Here is a 5,662-nt window from a genome sequence, read left to right as displayed (position 1 = left end):
TCTGCCACTGGACCTTGGCCATAGTGATCTCTGTCCATCCTGACAAATGTCATTAACTTTATGTATTCATTTAAAATATACTTGTCTATTTATTTTTACTCATTTGTATATTTATGCATTCATTTGTTCATTAACATTCTTCATTTTTAATTGCACCTCAGGTTAAACCCCAGGGAGAAGGGGTTGTGGCCATGACCCCTTCTCTTACGGAATAGCCTTCAAGCTTTGTATCCATAGGGACAGTCTGTCTCTTTTTCTTTCTTTTATTGCCCTTGGTTCTCTCATTGGCTCTGTGTCTCTATCATCTTGTTACTTGCTCTCACTTGCTCTTACACTCAAACAAATATAAATAGCTCCTCAGGCACTCTGGTAACTCGCTGACTACTTAAATAAGAACAGGTGGGTATTATAAGGACATCAGCCAGCAGGAATCGAGGCAGTTAATGCTCTTCATCTCTCTCTGGGGCTACATGATGTCTCTCTCGATGTCTCTCTCAATGTCTCTGTCATTGTCATTCTCTCTCTCAGCATCCCTGCTTCTCTCTGTATGTGTCCATAGCCCTAATCAATGGCCTACTGATTTTGTGTATGAGTTCTGCTTTTATTGTTACTTTTTCTTGCCATGATCCTTCGTAGATCCCTCTCTTCCTCAGGACATTTTTGGTAAAGTCTAACTCTCACTTCTAACTGCTGCCGCCTTCACGTTTTTGAATGGGAGAATCATATGGGCATAGATCATCTTCTGCATCAGGTCACATTGTAGGTAAGTGACTCGACTGACTTGGCTACAAATGGGTCGGGTACACCCTGTGGCTAAAGGGTGAGGTCATGTGATATAAAACTTGGCAGCAAGAGCAGCAGAGGTTGCAGGCAGGCAGTGGACTAACAGGCAGTAATTGACATCTTCATATAGTCTGTTTCTTACCCGTTAGTACACTAACCTTTCTCCTATATACAATACCAAAGATGTCTCTGCCTAAAACCACCTACCTATTACACCTCAACCACAAACACGTGCTTCCAGGAGAGACACAACTCAGTTTCATCTAGAAGCCATATGAAAGGATCATATTAAAAGCTGCCTGTCAGTCTCTGTCTGCAACCTTTAGGGGACATCCTTAAATCTTCAGTTCCTGGGCCTGCTTATGGTCTTTGGTTCAGTGTATATATTGCATCCTTGCAGCTGCTTGGGAATGATGAATTATATACTGAAACCAGTAAGCATAAACTATTGCAGAGGAGTTCTTTCATCAGCAAATCTGACCACCTGGGGAATCTGCCTCTGGGAGGATTATCCCTGAGATGATCTAAGGGCAGCAACAGTCCACTTCTAGGTAATGTTGGCACTCTGGGCAAAGCCAACTTGAGGGGTTGGTTCTCAAACTCGAACTTGGATTGGAATCACCTGGAAGACTTGTTAAAACTCAAACTGGTCTGTGGCCATACCACCCTGAACGTGCCCAATCTTGCCTGATCTTGGAAGCTGAGCAGGGTTGGGCCTCGTTAGTACTTGGATAGGAGACCCCCTGGGAATACGGGTGCTGTAGGCATTATTTAAATTTAATTTAAAAAAATCCAGAATGCTGAGCTCCATCTCCAGAGTTTCTGATTCAGTAGGTACTTGCATTTCTAACAAGTTCCCAGGTGACGTTGATGCTTTTGGTCCAGGAATCACACTTTGAAAACGGCTGTTTCTAGGGTGCCAATTTGAATCCAGGTGTTTGGTGGTTGAGCTGAAGTGGGCTTTGTTGTATCGCTGTATGGTAGTTCCAATCCAGGAGAATTTCGCTAGGTCATCTGACAGTTATGATCCTTGGCAGCCCTTGATTTGTAAACTCAAAACAGAGGTCTCACTGTGTTGTCCCTCCTGGCACCTGGATTGCCACTGTTCCTCATATGCTGATTGTGATGTCCGTACTCACCTGGGATTAACTGTTGCCACTTGTGTCCAACCCTAGCTCCTCCCATCCTCTTTTTATATAGTGATACTTCTGTGATCACCTCTTGCATTCTCATTTCCTGCCAGGAAGGACTAATGCCCCATGCATGAATCTTTCCATGCTTCCCAACTCAAATTCCCAAGACTGGGAGTCTGATTGGCTGGCCAGTTTATTTTTGTGCCAGCCATGTCAAAGGTTGCTGGCTGGCTTGTGAATTTTCAGCCCTTGAGTTGTGAATTCATCCTAAGTCTTACGGGCTGTGTCCAATGAAAGGCAGACTAATATAATACATAACATGGCTGCTAGACAGTAGGGGCTAAGAGTAGAGCAGGTGGACAAAGGGCCTGGGGTCTGGCAGGCATTGATGGACATTTTGAATACAGTGTATTGACTAGCAGATTGATTTTTAGATGGTACTTACCATACTGTTTATTTTAAATTATACTGCTATTACTATAATATTAAAATATAATATAAATTAGAATATAACAATACCGGCAATTATTTAATAACCAGCGAAACTTGTTATTAAAATACTGAATACTTCTTAGTTATTGGTAAATAGTTCCTTCCCTGAACCTTTCAAATGCCTTCTCTTACCCCAACTGACTTGATCCCTTCCTGAGACCCCCAACACCTTCTTACTACCCAACAACTAGAGGGTTATTTTGTGGCATAGAAGAGGACTCCAGGCTTCTGCTTCAGGGCTAGGGTTGGCCGCCTCCATTTTGATTGGCTTGTGTCTGTGCCATTCTGGTTGCTAATTATTTTGAATGCCACCCCATGACTTGGATGGAAAGAAGATCCAAAACTTATATTACAGAAAGCAGGTGTACAATATTTTCTATGTGTACTTGCATCAATGTAGTTGTAAATAAAACATTTCGTAGTTTGGTTGATTTGTTCTAAAGCAATTTCAACATGTCTTGCTTAAAAAAAAAGGAAAGCATGTCTTTTAAAAAGCATTTTAAAACTGATAATCTTTCCTTAGGGTCACTGTCTTCCTGCAAGTAAAATAAATTTTGGTCACAAATCAGAATGATTAGATTGCCTGTAGGTTACTACTGCATTCCAGTAAAACTAAACTAAGGAAAAAAAAATCCCCTTTCCTTTACAGAGAAGAACTGATTTAATAGTATAAACTAATTTATTAGAATCTCCTGCAGGGCTGTAATGGAAAACAAACTCAAAACAAACCAAGCACTGTTCAATGTTTTCATGCTAGTAGGGATTTGGCATTATGTATCATGTCTGGCCATAGGGCTATACGGTGGATGATCCAAGGGTTGAGTAAATAACAGGGTCCCCAAATGAACGTATGTTCATAGAACCTATGATGTCTTGAAACGCGCTAGAATTCATTAACCAATAGTAAAATGTGTAGGATGCAAAGTATTGCCCCGAACTTCCACAGAACAAAATTACATTGGGTATAATCTTAAGCAGTTGAGGTATGATTGTGGAAAGGAACTATATTATGTAGTCCAAGTTTAAAGAAAATTAACTTTAGAAAATTCAAAGGGAGCCAGGAGCCTTAATCAAGAATTGTCTCCTGTTCCTAACCCCTTCAATGTATGAAGCAATAAAAATGTACTACTCAGATTTATTAAGATATGAAGCCTGACTATAAAGCCACATGAGTAGTTGTGTGTGACTTGTGGAATCAAGGTAATTACTTTAGAGTTATAAACTATGATTATTCCTCTTTGGGGAGGTGAAGTAGTCTAGTGAATAGACATTGCACCAGATGTCAGGAAACAGGTGAAGTTGCCACACTCCTGCTAGGCTATATACAGATGATGTAGTGGTATCATGGTATGGGGGAAAGAGCATAGGTTTTGGGAATCAGCTAGGTTGTAGGCCTGGTTTCTCCACTTAACTAGCTATGTGAGCTTGACACATTATCTAACTTTCCTGAGCTTGCATTTGCCTAACTCTAACGTGAGGATGACATACTCAGGATTGACACTGAGTTGATACCAGCATGGGTGGAACAGTTGTTTATAGCTGAGCTCTATCAGTGTCCACTCTGATTGATGGGTGCCTGTGTTGTACTGGTTGTTAAGTATGTTGATTATCACTATTAATAGGACTTAATGGGTAGGGTTATTGGAAGCATAAAATGAAATGATATATGTGAAATTCCTGGCATGCAAATGCGACTGACTTAATATTAGTTTTATTTATTTTCCTGTATGACTTTAAAAAATTGTTTTTCAACCTAAAGGTGAGAGAAAAATTTCTGGCACTTGTTATCACTGTGATGTTAAGAGGTCAAGGAACTGTTTATATCTTATATTTATTCAGGATCTGTTAAACAAATATGAAGTTCCTACTTTATGCTAGGCATTGAGGATGCTGGAGGTAAAAGGGTGAACATGGCACTGTCCCTACCTTTTATGCATTCACAGTCTAGGAGGAGCAGTAAACTTCTGATTTCAATCCAAACAACCCTGAGAGTCAACATGAACCTGTAAGGTCAACATTTGTGCAGATTTAGTAGAGTCCTCCTCTAGGCAGGTACAGCTTGCTTAGCAGCTGAGCTCAGGCTGGATTTTAACTCCCCCTTACTCCCTCATCTGTGTGCCCTGTGCAGTGCACAACCTACACAATTACACAAGGTCCTGAGAACGTTATAACTGACGTATACCCCAGGTGCTATAGGCCTGTAGTGGCAGGAGGTACTGAGTTTTGAAGGATAAATGGCATTTGGCCAAATAGAGATGAAGGAGAAAGCCTTAGCATGTGTGCAAAGACAGAGAGGTATGAAAGAACTGGGAGAGATGAGAGGAATAGTGGGTTCTCCAACCAGACAATATATTTGGACTCTTGGTATTGAAGAAAGTGATGACAATGTAAGTTATATTTATAGCCTCTTTAAGTATACAGTTTACCATAATTACATCTAAATATTAAAACTACTTTATGTGGGCTGGGCGCAGTGGATCACGAGGTTAGGAGTTCGAGACCAGCCTGGCCAACATAGTGAAACCTTGTCTCTACTAAAAATACAAAAAATATTAGTGAGGCGGTGGATCACGAGGTCAGGAGTTCCAGACGAGCCTAGTCAAGTTAGTGAAACCTCGTCTCTACTAAAAATACAAAACATAGCCAGGTGTGGTAGCGGGAGCCCGTAATCTCAGCTACTCGGGAGGCTGAGGCAGGAGAATCGCTTGAACCCGGGAGGCAGAGGTTGCAGTGAGCCAAAACCGCGCCGTTGCACTCCAGCCTGGGGGGCGACAGTGCGAGACCCTGTCTCAAAAAAATCCCAAACAAACAAAAACCTACTTTATGTGTAAGTTAATGTTTTTTCATTTTTCTTAGATTAGATAGCATGCTTCCCATTTTAAAATTTTCATTTGTGTTAAAAAAATTGCTTTTGGTTAATGAGAACATACTGTCCTCTCAGGTTATTTGAAGTCATTTAGTGCTTTTCCACCAGGCCTTGAGCCTCAACAAAGGTCAGTGATCAAAGGAGACTCAGATGACTTAGTGAGATATTATTGTTTTTGAAAAAAAAATGTGGAGCCTTTTGTTACTGAATTATGGATATGCATTTGCTTCATAGAATATTAAATCATAAAGTATTAGAGCTTGAAGATCTTTGGAGATCTTTGACTCTAATCATCTTATTTCAAAAGGACTTTATTGTTCTCCTAAAAATGATACAAGCTCATTACCAAAAATTCTAGTAATTCAAAGTAAGAAGTTGGGAGCTAAAA

At 40.5% G+C, this 5,662-nt stretch overlaps 1 pseudogene; it reads left to right on the top strand.

The window, feature by feature from the left end:
• Positions 1-1,432: 1,432 nt before the first annotated feature.
• Positions 1,433-1,550, top strand: LOC116812412 (5S ribosomal RNA; annotated as a pseudogene).
• Positions 1,551-5,662: the final 4,112 nt, after the last annotated feature.

This window comes from Hylobates moloch, unplaced genomic scaffold, assembly GCF_009828535.3.
Source record: "Hylobates moloch isolate HMO894 unplaced genomic scaffold, HMol_V3 SCAFFOLD_7, whole genome shotgun sequence".
NCBI classification, from domain to species: domain Eukaryota; kingdom Metazoa; phylum Chordata; class Mammalia; order Primates; family Hylobatidae; genus Hylobates; species Hylobates moloch.
Note: the sequence above shows the minus strand (reverse complement) of the source record. Positions and strands in the feature narration are given on the sequence as shown.